The 15,241-nt window shown below is 35.2% G+C and overlaps 1 protein-coding gene across 3 annotated transcripts in view; it reads left to right on the forward strand.

Moving 5' to 3' along the window:
- Positions 1 to 15,241, forward strand: part of LOC109611932 (uncharacterized) — a 147,923-nt gene that overhangs the window by 61,028 nt on the left and 71,654 nt on the right. For 2 of the 3 annotated variants that reach the window (XR_009343349.1, XR_009343351.1), the window contains exons 2-3: positions 5,487 to 5,617; positions 5,784 to 6,196. The gene's annotated coding sequence lies outside the window, so the exon portion shown is untranslated. The remainder of the gene's footprint in view (positions 1 to 5,486; positions 5,618 to 5,783; positions 6,197 to 15,241) is intronic. The other variant, XR_009343350.1, reaches the window with a different exon arrangement.

The following is a 15,241-nucleotide window of genomic DNA, read 5'->3' on the forward strand; positions in this document are numbered from 1 at the left end:
TATGTGTACGGTTGGTATCTCTCTCTCTCTCTCTCTCATTTACACTTAATTATAATTTAGGTTAAATATTAATAAATAAATTCAGTGTCTTACAAACGCTCAAACGGAAAAGACGTTTGGTCTTTTAATTGATCCCGGTTTACAACGCCTTTTAGAAGTTTGGATGCCAGTACTGTACCACATTCTAATCGAGGCAAGGAAATGGATTTGAAAGGAGCTACTTTTGTTTTGCATGAGAGCAAATTTGTAAATACGGTGCCATTTGACTCTAAAACACGAATGCAATTTCTGAGGCATCCGAGAAGACCTGAAGTTCGACTTGGGAATTCTGAGAATATTGAACCCAGTGAGGACTCGGAGACAAGAAAGGGTTTGATTCCTAGGAGACACGTAAGGGTTTGATTCCTTTCCGTAATGAAATGATCCCAATTCGTCTAGGATAACAAAGCCGATTTGTTTTTGAACTTCTGTTTCCAGAATTAACACACCGTCTTATTCTGGTAATTTTTGTATTCATAAAAAGACTAAAATGGGAACCCAATCGTTTGTAGAAACGTCGTAGATCGCCATAGCTGATATGCATCCATTGATTGCCCGCTGAAAATTTTTTAAACCCGTATGACTCATTGTCAAGAACAGGAAGTTGCAAAAAGTAATTTAAGTTGATTGCTAACTAATATGTGGACATTGTCTTATGTTTACTTCAATGATTTCCACGCTAAATCAAAACTTCTATGCGTCAAATGGAACTTGGAAATAACATATTTTGCTTTACAACTAGCAAATAACATAGTTTTTCAATATTACTAAGGCGGCTGCTGCTAATATACACCGCCGAAAAAAATCCCTGAACGTAGGAACGTAGAACGTATGAAAATTCTTAGAAAAACCTCTAGATATATGGAGGAAGTGAAAAACTTGAATTTTCTTTTTGATAAGGAATTTTGTATTTTTGTATAAGGAATTTTTGAATTGTTTCAGAATGCCTTTTGGAATTTAAAATTCTTATTGAAAAAAGAAAAAAATAAATAAAAACAAAATCGAGAAATTTTGAATATTTTCTATACAATTTTGATTAAAAAATACTTCTCAAAGCATCAAAACATTTAAAATCTCAACGTACTTTTAAATTGGGGCTATGCATAATAGGAAACAATAGTAAATTAAATAGTAAACAGTTATTGCCGGTATTGATTTCACAATACTGAAAACTTTAAGTGTCAAATTACAGTTAATTCGGTAGAAATTATAACAAAAACATACAACTGGACAAATGTTTAGCGGTATTATTATACCTAAATGAAATGTATATATTCTAACTTCCTAGGAATATTGTATAAATGTTCAAAGATTAACCTAAATATTTCACCTTTATTGCGATTTTAACGATCGATCGCATACAAAGATGGATAAAAATGAATTGACATAGGATTGTGCACAAACATTATCTTCTCATAGTTACGAATTCAAAATTGATTTTGATTTTACTGAATTAAAGCAAAAATATCGGAAATAGAATTAGTTTAGATTTCTTCGAATTGGACACCTTTTGCACGACACGCCGCCCGAATGTTGCTCTGCGGAATTTTGGCCCATTTTGGCTCGGCGAAACGCTTGCTTGAGGTGATCGACAATCGTCCAACGGATTTGTATCCGGAGATTTTGGCTGGAAATTAAGCGAGGAACCTCATTTTGTAAACATTATTGGGCGACGCGTGCTGCGTGCGATGGTGCGAAGTCTTTTTTGAATGTTTAAGGTCTGGGGCCAAAATGTTTGCGAGCCCAATGCTTTAATACACCCTCTAGAATATTTTCGCGATAATATTCGGCATTTATTCTGATGCCACGGTCGATTAATACGAGCGGAGAGCGTCCATTGTCCGCCGCTTGAGTTCTGGTGGTCAACCGAATGTGCACATTTTCAGCTGATCTCTTTGGCAAGTAAACGCGATCATTTTGTTTGTTTGCAAACTGTTGGACAAAGAATGTTTCCTCAGCGGAGAAAACAAAATTCGGCAGTTTACCACTTTGGGCATAGCGAAGTAACTCTTTAGCTCTTTTGATTGAGTCTATTTTCTTTCTGTTACCGTGTAAGTTCTTCCACCTTTTGGAATTTCAATGGCTTGACTCCTAGCTCATTTTTCAATAATTGCCCAATGGAACATTGCGATATGTTCAGCTCTCGAGCCATTTTTCGGCCACTGCGACGCGGGTTTCGATTAAGTCGCTTCTTTAATTTTCGAACCAAATGACAGCAGTCTGAAGTTGCTTGCAGTTTTTTATCTCATCCTGTATATATATATATATATATACAAAATGAGATATATATATATATATATATATATATATATATATATATATATATATATATATGTTTATACATGAATGGGCAGCATAAAATTCTAAATCGGTTTAGTTGAAGTTTAAATCACATACATTCTTCGACATAGAGTTTCAAAATTGTATGTTATATTCTAGTCACATTTTCCTACAAATTTTTTTTTTAAATTTGTCATCGCAATAGATAACAATCGTTGTTATATAAAGTTCTCGATATAGGTTCCCGCGGGGCCCTACCAACCTCACTTTTGATATTTATTATCAATTATATTATCCAAACGGTCGTACTGGTATATGAAGTTTACTTTTATAAAAAAAAATGTTCAGATACTTTTATAAAAAATGTTTCCTTTACCCAATGGTGGAGGGTATTAAAAGTTCGGCCCGGCAAAACTTAAGGTTTTATTGCCTGTTTTTTTCTACATGGGATTCTATAGCAAACATATTAAAAGTAAGGAGACCAAAAAATAAGCTTAAAATATTGAGAGGTGTCGGCGAGGTGTGTCTGTAAAAACGAAAATTTTCCCATACGTAATTTTTACAAATTTTCTGGAGAAAGAAATGGTTTATTTTCGAAAACTATAACAGTGTTTAATTTAGATTGAAACTTACTGTTTTGTAACATTAACAATGAGGTAACGCCTAATTAATTGTATATGATTAAGAGCGTTGAAATCTTCCAAAATCAACAGATATCAACGAGTGGCAAATGGCCACCTTACTTCATGTTGGGATCGTTGCATATTTCTGTCGGCAATAAGAAATTAATTGTTTTGTTCTTTTGCAAAGCCAAATTACAACATCACCATTAAAAACCATACATCCACATGCTCATCGTCATCATCTCGTTTCTATCATAAACATTCAGGTACGTAAAGTGAAGAAAGTGATAGTTAAAAAATAATATTCTTTAACAAAAATAGTGTCATTTATTTGTTCAGTGGCCATTTTACAACGTGTCGCGTACCCCGTTCCCCGCCGTCTAGTTTTCAAATATTGTTTTGCCGACGGCATTCAAAAATGTCATCGAAAACAAATAAACCAAAATAATTGTGAAGAAGTGTATTTTTTTCTTTTCTAGTGAAAATAAAATATTATTATCGGGTGTCACTTTAATGTAGGTAAAATTTCCTATCGATTAGTATAATTGAAAGAATTTTTTTGAAAATTTTGAATTTTTGCTAGTTAAAATATAATATAAAATCACCCCCAAAAAATACCCGCAGCAATTACATTGATTTGTTTGCTAACCATCGATATACAAACACAGTACTATGCACACGGATGATGGACTAATTAGTCGGTCAGCCACACATACATGTATACATACATACGTTTGGTGCAGACATTGATATGTTTCTATCGTTCGTTGCATTACAGGTGAACCGTGATAAAACATACTGTAATATAATATATGAAAAAATTTTGATTTTTGTATTGGGTGTAATAAAACCACGTTTATGGAAAAAAAAAAAAAAAAACAAATAAAGCGTGCAACCTACGATCAGTCAATAGAACTTTTTTAAAAAAAGTGTTAAAGTTGATGATTTTCGTGTGGAATTTATTTCGATATGTTCAACCATTGTAAAATAAAGAATTTTGAATATACATTTCCATCTCTGTATTTTCTGTAATATACCTTGACAAATTTCACTGCATAGATAATAGGGTTTCACCTCGGATTTGTGGATGTAATGAATTGGTAAATATAAATTTGGGCATTGGAAAAAAATTTTTAACATATGATTGCATGACATTACCCTTTTTAATTCCCCCAAATCTAAGCGGCCCAATTAAGCCTCTGATCATAAATCTGAACGAAACAGTGACTTGTTTTGGGTGCATTCATGGCTCAATAAGAAAGATTGCTCAACTTCGAAAAAACTACAAAAATGCAAGTCTGTGATGGAGTCGTATAGTGTCAAATAATATTTAAACTATGCATCATCAGACTTTTTTTCATTTTGCTAACAAAATTCTTATATTGGGAAAAATCCGCGAAATAAGAATGGAATTTCGGGGTTATTTCACAAGATGGAATTTAAAATGGTAGGATAATACAGTTTGATCACAAAATTGTACAATTTGTTATCTATTTACGTAGAAATTTTGCATTTATTTTGCAACCAAATTTGAAACAATTTCAAATTATTGCATTTTTTATTCAAAACAATACACACATATGCACAAAATGTGTATAAGTTTTGGCAGAATAAGCGCACTAAAAAATGTATTTTGGACTACAAAATGTAGAACAATACTACATTGTTCTACATTCTGTAATAATCATGGTGCATCGCTTTTAAAATGCGACTCTTCCAAAATCCGTACACAATTTTTGCCAACATTGCCATGATTTTCAAAGTAATGTCGCAACATTTCGCAGTTTTTTGTTAGGGGTACACACAACCATATTCTATCAGTGGAAGTAGAAAACTAATTAACTCTAGAATCTGACATGATCTAAGTGTTACCATTCAAAATATAAGCATTTACTGAAAAAATACTTAATGGCGAACCCTGTATTACACTAATCCGTTGCATTGTGATTTCAATTACTGTCGAATTATAATTTAGGCAGAAGTAGTGTAGTTTCAATTGGAACTTGGAAAACATAGCAATGAGACATGGTTTTGTCAATGGAAATGCATAATATCCGAATAGTAGATTCTTTTAGTGAAATTTAAATATGAATGAGTGATTGATGGGTCAAAGTCTGTGAATATTGAGAACGTTTCCATTTTCTATAATAAAAATTCAATGTGAGATCTTGGATTTTGGTATTTTTTTTACACAAAAGTTATGGCGAATTTCTCCCTGTAAATATTATCCATTGAGAATCCAAAAATGCTGGCTTCTGTCCTGTATTATATCCTAACATTGGAAATTCCGGGTAGATTGGTCTATAATTCTAAACTGTAGAGCATGCAAAATCTGAACATTTTTTATTTCAATTAAAAAAATCACTGTCATAATTCAACGAAGCTTATAACGATGGTGAAAGCCAACCAATCTATCTTGAAAGAAAGCTACCTAGAATTAAGTGTTTTTCAATTTTCTTTTATAAAAGTTTTACTGCTAAAGATGAATGAAAAACGATCAATATTGTTGGAAATTTTAAAGTCTCTCGAATACTTCAATTTCAGCTTGCATTTGTACAGCGTTAAAAACTACGCAGGAACAAACGGTCATTGACCTGATAAACAGAACTCTCGGAACGTTGGGTGAAGCATTTGATGTACTAATTGACTCTAGACTTCATTTTCGTTCGTATGAGGTTAGTACTATATAGAATATTGTTTCGCATATTTGTGCTTATCTGTTTCTAAATATTACGTTGAAGAGCAAAAAAAAAAAAAAAAAAAAAAAAAACAACTGATATTTGCAAATATATATGAAACACTACTTTTTTGTGTTATTCAATTTTAATTGGCACGATGCAGTTTTTACCTTTACAGCTCTCAACTAGCCATAATAGCATTACCATACGAGCGTATGATGGTATATCTGCTGCAAAAGGCTTCCATCACTATCTAAAAACATTTCTAAATAAAAGTATATACTGGTACAACGAACTATTGCAGATTGACAAACTAACAATAATACCTAATTTGAGAATATCGTCAAAATGTGAAAGTTCGCATATATATTATCAAAATGTTTGTGCATGGGGCTACAGTTACATATGGTGGAACTGGCCAACTTGGGAGAAACATATAGATTGGATGGCAATGATGGGAATAAGTCTAACAATAGCTCCTATACAAGAGCACATTTGGTATAAAACATATGTGGAATTTGGGCTGACTGAAGAGGAGATAAGTGATCATTTTACTGGACCAGCATTTTTGCCATGGTAAGTAAAAAGAAAGCTAACATAGATTTATAAAGTTTGTTATTAAGTTATAAACATTTTAAAATTGTTGAGATGAAAATATACCGATTAAGTCTTAAATTTTTTTATTTATTTTTAACGACATATCGGTGACTGATCCGAAGAGGTGAGCTTGTTATTTTAACCGACAATTTTTCGAGAGCGATAGGGCGAAGCAATGAGTACTACGATCTTTTCTCGCCGAGGTGGAACCACCACAGTTTAGGATGGGTAATGTTGTAAATGCCATCCGAAAAAATAAGTCAACCAAAGTGTAGGGCACAGCAATCTCAATAGTAATGTTGACACAACTTGATACGCCGGGAGTTAAGTACTTGAAATTCTCTACAAAAGTTATCAACCTATCGCTAGCCACCCAATCAACGGTCACACTTTTACCGACTGGTCTGCTAAGATGAGAGCAGAGCTGAATGTGTAGGTCGAGGGAAATATAATACCAACCACGAACTACCCCAAGATCTTAAGCATCGCATGCGATAGCATGTACAAGTTGACGGCGCCAGTCACAGCTATCTGCGACAAAATGAAAAGTGAAAGCAAAGTCCTCAAGGCCTTAGACGGCAGCACTTGGGTTGCGGACAAGCGATAGGTCGGTCTTTGGTCAGCTAAGTGGCCTAGTGTTGTCTGCGAATATAAATAGTGTAGTCTGCGAACAATCCACAAAAGGATTCGAATATCATTCCCGTACGTCAGCATATCCATATACTTTCGTTGCAGTACCTGCTTGGATAAAACTCCCCCACACAAGCGTGTCAGGAAAAGTAGTTACTGATATGTTTTAATCAATGCTAGTCAAAGCAACTCATTTCCATTTCTTTTAAACTCAAGAATTGAATCAATTCTTCAATAACTATTACAATTTTTGGAAATTGTTTCACTAGTTCTTGCTTGCTTTCATGAGAGATCCTGAAATGTTCGATCTTGATCTGATAGATAGATCTGATCTTACTGAGAAACTATCCACCTTCTTACAAATTGTGATGAGTTGCCAATATATATTGAATATAAATGCAATGAACACTTGTGATGCGATGTAATGGATGCAGAGAATGGTTGCACTTTATAAATTGATCCGGATTGAGTCGGTTGCGAGGACTATGTTCCGACGTGCTGCAGGAACGTAGTCCCCAGTGAGTCCTCGTCTTCGTCGTACTCATCTGAGTCTTCGTCGTTGCAATACCTTTATCTTTTCTGGGTTGGTTTTCTAGTTCGTACTTGTTCAAAAGAACACAATTTTATGTTCATAAATATTTTTACTTTTTCATTACCTAATCGTTTTATCATATGTCATTGTTTACTTAAACAGGCCAATAACCTCAATAAAGAAACACCTCGATTGTTTTTACATTGCATGGGTTATTGGGTGAAGTAATTTATTGCTTGATTTACATTTAATGCTAAATTTAATGAAATCTAAAATGTATAAATATCATGCAAAAATAAATATTCTTTGTAGATTGTAAGCCTATCAAGGTTACACAAACTCAGTGTTGTGTGCATCTACTTTCCTTTACATTATTAAACATTTTTGGTGACGATTCCAACAAGGATAAAATTCTAAAGATTTACTGATAAATTTCAAATTCCCTCCACAAGTGGAAATGAAGAAACTTCTGGAGAAGGACATTAGTTCGTTGTTGCAAAAATCAAAGACCAGAAACCATCTGAAGAAGGAAGAGATTTGCTGCATTAGCCAAGCATAAGAATCATCTGGACCGCTAAATCTCTATTGAAAAAGAGAACGGTAGAATTCTACATAAAAAAAGATAAAGGAATAGAGGCACTCTGGGCGGATATTGATCGCAATGAAAACAAAATTCGAACGGATCCATATGCAGAGTCATATCCCCATAGCATAAGTAAGCTGCTTCCTGTCAGACAGTGGCTGCAATTGAGAAATTGTGGACACACGTGGAAGACATCCACTTCAATATGTTCGAGAGTTTTGAGCGCTCAACGCTGCGCAGAGGGATGATATCACAAAAACACCGAGATTAATTGAAAAAAGAAAAAAAGAAATTCGGGTTTTGGAAAAAATATTTTTATAATATTGTAGAACACAAAATTCTACATCAGTACCGAAAATTTCAAGTCATACGTGGTATAGTTTTCTAAGTACACAGTGTTAAACTTGAGAAATGTTTCTCTTTTATCGCAAGAAGAAAAAAATAGTTTTTTGGATTTTTGAAATGTCACAATTCCGTTTATTTTAACGTCAAAAGTGATTGTTTTAAAATTGAGACATATATAGGCAGCTATCAGTGTGTTAGATAAAACAATTTTTAAAAATAGTGATGTAAAAATATTTTAAAAATTAATTAAAAATATGAAAATATTTTTGCCATATCTGCAATGTGTATAGAGTTAAGAAAATAATATCGAGAATGTCCTAAAATTGTAATTTTGTATTTTAGAATGGAATGTCATCGTGCCTTTTTTCCGACTTTGTTTTATTAAAAAAATGGTGAAAATGCTCAACTGATTTTGCGGTGAATGTACTTTGATCTTTTTCTCTATTTTTTTTCTTTTTGTTGTTCTTTTTAAATAATTTTCTCTGAGCTTACTTGACTCCCCTTCAATTTTTACTGATGATCCGATTTATTTCTGATCTTGAGGATCTAACCCCAGAGACCAACGTTATAGGTTGTTTTTGTAGTTTATTTCCACTGAGAAACAAAATACAAATTAATAAGTTTGTAAAAAGGCTCTGTCTGACACTCCTAAAATTAGGAAGTACCCTTATATAGGGTCTATATGGACAAAGGACTTACCTTCACATAATTTTGCAGGAAGAGATTTTCAAAATAACTAAAATTGGATGTGCCGTTATATATGATCAATACATAATAGTAAATTTATTTATCAGGGAAAGATTTTGTCTGTTCTCAATTCAAAATGTCAAGTTTCTTATGATTGAGTTTAAAATTGTGGTCGAAAATTTCAAAATACCGAAAAATAGGAGGTACAGTAAAATGGTGTCTACATCAAATACTGAAGCAATTATGAATAGGTTAAACATGAAGAGGACCGATATGTCCTTTTTTTAATACCAAGCATGCTAGAGGCAATATAAATGTCTGAGTAAAATTTCATAGCGTTTCCGCTTTTTTGGTGATCTCAGCCCACTGTGCGCTGGTGGGGCACGAGGCATCAAAAGAGACGTTAAAACTCAAGGATCAAATATCAAGTTAATCTGCCAAAAATTACAATCCCTCAATTGAAAGGGGATTATTTGAAGTGGCAAACGTTTGCTGACAATTTGGTAAAATTATCAACGGGGAAGCCTTGTCATAAGCGCAAAAAATGTGGTACAACAACGCCAACGTGATTGGGGAAGCCGAGAAGCTCAAAATCACCTCGAGTTGGCTGAGACGAATTACGACATTTGGAAGACATTCCAAGACAGATACAGCAAAAAGAGAGCTTAAGTGTCAGCTATACTTGAGAGGATATTAAACCTGCCCAACATGTCTGGCGATAGCAGATCAGTGGAGAATTTTCATGACAGTCTTCATGAATAGTTATTGGCACTGGAGGGTCTTGGAGTAAAGCCAAAAGAGTGGCATCTAGTCTTAATCCACAAGTCAACGGGACTCAGAGGAGTAAACCAGCAACGACGGTTGCTTCTAACGAACCGTAGATGCCAAATGTGCCAAGGTGATCACCCCTTACATTACTGCAAGTTATTCTTGGAATGACAGCGCCCGAAAGACAGAAATGGGTTTCTAGAAACAAGATGTTTTTGAATTGCATTAAGGATGGTCATCAGGCAAAAACGTGTAGAAATGTCAACAAAAACAAGAAGCTACGAGTTTAAGGCAATTCTGGACTCCGATGCACAGAATAATCTGGTGTCAGAACGACTTGGTGTATCGAACCCATTCAAGAATCTCTCTGTATCGAAGGTGTTGGTCCGCAACCAAGCACTGACATCAACATAACATCATGGAAATCCAAGAAAATCGAATGTTCAAGAAGCTTCCTATATTGAAGAACTCGAAACTAAGGTGGATTGCTAGTGGAAGAATACAGGGAGGATCAGGAACTGCACAGTTTTCGGAGAAGATGAAAGTGTTCTGGAAGTTCTGGGAACAAAACGAAAATAAGCTCTGAGAACAAAAGGAAGTTTGTGAAGATCAGAAAATGACAATAGCAGAAGAACAGTATGAAAATCACTTCAACCAAAATACAACAGTCAATGAGGCAATGAATCCTTAAACATTGCAGTCCTTAGATTCCTGGCGCTTATCTCTCGCTTATCAAAGGACGTAAGTCTTCACGAGTAGTATGCTAAAATTATGAAGGAGTGCGAGGATCTTGGACATATGACGAAAATACAACCAAGAGAGTTGTATGGTAATCATTACTACATTCCACACCATTGTGTATGTCAACCTTTTAATCTAGTAACGCGATCAATACCTGTTAAGACATATTAAGATTGTTGAGTTGGCACTTCAAATTTTCCAAGAGAGCTTTTCACATGTCGATTGAATTTTTATATTCTAAACAGCAATTCGAGTATTTGAGAATATCCATGCCAAATAAAACAAGATTTGATAGTATTAATTGTAGACTGAATTCCAGGATGTGATATTCCATGTATCAACATGTACACATGTCGATTGACTTTTTATATTCTAGACAGCAGTTCGAGTATTTGAGAATATCCATGCCAAATAAAACAAGATTTGATAGTATTAATTGTAGACTGAATTCCAGGATGTGATATTCCATGTATAAACTCGAATAGCAATTTGCGAAAAGACTGCGTAATATATGGACGCACGACTTTAGTGGAGACATCACAATATATTTCAACATATTTTATATCAGCAACATTTTTTTCTGAAAACGAGTGAAGTATTGCCCTTCAACAACTCTCTTAGTTCTTCGTCGGTCTTTTGTGATATAGATAATATTTTGTAGTTCAAAGGCGATGGCATGTCGACTGTCGGAGAGACGATTTTTCAGGCTTCTGCTTATATTAATGGCTTATGGTCAGTGTATGTAGCTAACTCTCTACCTTCCAAAAAGTATAGAAATGCTTGAGAGCTGAGTAAGCGACAAGGTGCTCATATACTGTACTTGGTTTGGGTAGAAGTTAATTGCTTTGAATAAAAAGCAATTGGTTTCCAATCATCATTTTTTAATTGCTGCATTAACAACATTTTTTGTGCTGCACTAAGTTCTACTCTTGCCGAAAATGGATTTACGCCACTTGTGACTAAGTATCCCAGAAATTAAATTTCAGATACACCAAAGATCGATTGATTCTTATTGATAGTTATATAAAAATTTGAAAATCGTTGAAATAGCTGATCCATGTACTGAAAGTGTTCTTTCTCATTGTTTGAAGCGATTAGAATATCATCAATATATGCATAGCAGAAAGTCAGGGAATATATGCATAGCAGAAAACATAGGGAAAGTCAGATAAACCTATTGGTGTTATAATCGCAGTTGTTATAATATCAGATTCTTTGACTGGAATTTGATGATATGCCTTAACTAGGTCAGGAGTTGTTACAGCATTTAGAAGTCTATAGTCACCACATGAACGCTATTCTCCGTTTGCTATATGTAGTGGACTGGATTTTTGAAGGGCGACATATTCCCAGCTTCGCCATCAAATCAAATTCGAAGGTTTCGCTGTTTTTTCCCCCTGAGCTTTCAGGAAATACCGAGACGTTGGCGCCAATATCGATGAGAAATTCATAGTTCAGTTTGTCGTCTCGTCCACATCCGTCACCAATGACGAGGTGCGGTCAAGTTTTCGGATTGAAGTTTTGTTGAGAATGATTTGTGAACTTTATTTTCTATTCTGCAGCTTGACCGGTATCTAGGTTTTTAACAACGGACAGATGTTGTATTTTTGATGTATACGATACTATATGCTTTGCTGCAATTGCATTAACATCCCCAGGTAATGGTATCTGCATGTTTGCCTGTCATTTATTCTTACTTATTTAGTGGTTTGTTGCTTACCGACAAAATGTCTTGGATCCGCTAGGGAAGACGTTGAATCCATAAAGATTTTAAAACATAATTTGAAACTTTATTTTTAGCCAAACATGCCGTTTCGTGGAGAAGTGTAGACGGTATCTTGTTACAAACTTCCATACTTCATATTACCTTGTTAAGGTTATGTTGGATTAATTCCTTGTTCGAGAACCTTGTATTGGTTTGCATTCTTTTGTGGAGAATGGAACATCTTGCTTTTATTTTATGTATCCGCGAACATTCCAATATTTATCGGGGTCACCAATTGAAGTGCAGTTGAAAACTAATGCTTTATTCAAAGCTTCTCTTTAATATTACAACCGTTCTCCTCATTCAAATGCTTGAGAATAACCATTTTTGGTTTTACAATTTTGAAACAAAAAATAAAAAAATCATGGGTAAATTGATATAAACGGTGTCAGCAGGGAAGATCTTTATACAGCATCTATGGAAGAATAAAATTGGCTGTGACGAGGAACTGCCAGCAAAAAGACAGCATATTGGTTATCGTTCAAGAAAGACTGAAAATATTAAATGATTCCAAATTACCCTGACACATGTTCGATGGAGAGAAGCCAACAAAAACTGAGACGATTTCATATTCAGAGGCATGAAACCGGCTGTCAGGATGTATGATGTGGTTTTATGGACCAACATTTCTACACGGAAATTAATCTCTTTGGCCGGGACGTTTCTCAAGGAATGGAGAAAATCGAAATGATCTTGAATATAAGACGAAATTTACAGTGTCAGCAATAGCCTCAAAGAGTTTGGTGTATGGAATCAACCACAAGGATTCATTTAGTCGACTACAATGAATTGTCGGTTATGTCCTGCGATTTGCCTAAAGGATGGCAGGTGGGACGGTGGCAGGTTGGAAGAGGCAACCATAGCATACGACACAAAAACCTGATGTTGTTACCATACAACGACCCAATTGGTATGAATCATTTGGAAAATAAGCAAAAATAAATACAGCAGTTTACGAATTGGGCATTGGACAAATTAAGTTCCATACACACTTTAACTCCGTTTTTTTGACAAAGGAATACTTAGAGTCGATGGCAGTTTGGAAGAGGCAACCTTAGCATACGGCAAAAAGCATTTGGAAAGTAACACTGTGGCTCACAATTGCTACTTGCAACCTAAAGAATGAAATATTGAATCATCAAGGGAAGGCTATGGCACGCAACATTATTCAAAATTGCGTAAAGTACAAGGGTCGCCTATAAGATAAAAGGGAAGATGAATTGATTCAAACAATGCTTGAATAGCAAAATGGTAATAGTCGAGACATGCACAAGAGAAGGTATTGATTTCCAGTTAATTCCCCCAAGAGCTCCACATTTTGGTGGCTTATGGAAAGCTGCAGTTAAGTCAGCGATGCAACCATAGTTGTGCATCATTAACCCACGAAGAGTTAGAAACAATTGTTATCGAAATAGAGGCAATTCTGAATTCCGGACCGTTGGCTCCTATTTCTATCGACCCAAATGATCCAGCAATATTAAAACCTGGTCATTTTCTTATGGGAGTGCCTTCAACGGCACATGTTGATCCACCAGCGAACCAATCGTCAACATCATTGACAAGCAGATGGAAGGTAGTATCGCAGATTAGGCATGAGTTCTGAAGACGTTGGTCTACGGAATACCTAAGTATTCTTTATGAAAAACTGAAATGGAGTACACCATCGGCAAACGTTGAGCCTGGTCAACTGGTCATCAAAAGAAAGATAAAATGTCTGTAACGATGGGCCGTTCGTGTAGTTCACATAAAGACACAAAATGGTAAAGTTAAAAACCCATAAACAGATTAGCCCCTATAGACGAAAATCTCTACCACTTATACATAGAGAGAGTAGTAGTGAAGGGTCATCGTCAAAGCGATTCAAGACATCAAGCAGCATTCTAATATTCGTGATGTTTGTGGCTTTATTGTTCCTACCTCTATGCCTGTGCCAGTCGTTCATCATACACAAGTTGGAGAATAATTGATGGAATTGGAGTCACAAAGGTAGTGACAGGGGAATGGACAGATATGAATGAATTTTGAATAAAAACCCTTAAGGAGTTGTGTATAGTAGCTGTTGAGAATAGAAGCTGTGACATACTTTCAGAAAATGTCATTCTAGTGCAGAATCAGTTGGAATCTAGTACCATGAACATATTTTCCAGGCGAAGTAGAGGAGGGGCATAGTCGGAAACCTCGCACACTCGTTATTTGGTGTCATGGACTCGGAATGTACGAAAAATATGACTGTAGCAATTGAGAAACCAAATCAAAACAAACAACATCTGCTGGAGATGAAGATATGAGTCAATGAAGCTTCGCCAACACGCAAATAGAAATAAACTTACCGTCAAATAAGATCAAGCAGGATGAAGATATTATATAGGCAACACAATCAATTATTTTCCTCACTTCGCAGCGCATACTACTTTCAACATGATCCCCGTACCCATGCTGCGATCCAGTCTTTTCATCATTGAAAACAACTTTATTGGCAGCCAACTTCCATCGGGATGACTTTATATCGCTAACAGCAGAGGAAATGCACAGATGCATACATACCACAAATGACGATTTCATTTGCGATAACTAAGCGAAGTTTAGCAATGCCGATCGTTCGCTATTAAATTGAACTTCCTATTGAATAAATCGTCAGCAGCTTGTGCCTTGGAGACAACCATCCATCATCAAAAGAATCAATTTTAAGAATCAAGTTTACTCTAATCAATTTAACAGAGCGGGTTTTGTTTTTGGTACCAATATGCCAACTAGTGGTGTATTAGGGCTCGAACTTTAGAGATTGGGCCAGATTATATATTAAAAGACAACACCTTTCCAATATAGGCCATTACGAAAACAAAACAATAATGCACACATCATATCTGAGACTTATGCCACTGGATTTCATTAATTCATTCAGTAAGCTCGTCTTGCTCAACAAAACCTTAGCTAAAACCTATAAAACACATGCTGCTGAGCTCTTAAACTTAC

This window comes from Musca domestica, unplaced genomic scaffold (assembly GCF_030504385.1).
Source record: "Musca domestica strain aabys unplaced genomic scaffold, Musca_domestica.polishedcontigs.V.1.1 5, whole genome shotgun sequence".
Classification (NCBI taxonomy): domain Eukaryota; kingdom Metazoa; phylum Arthropoda; class Insecta; order Diptera; family Muscidae; genus Musca; species Musca domestica.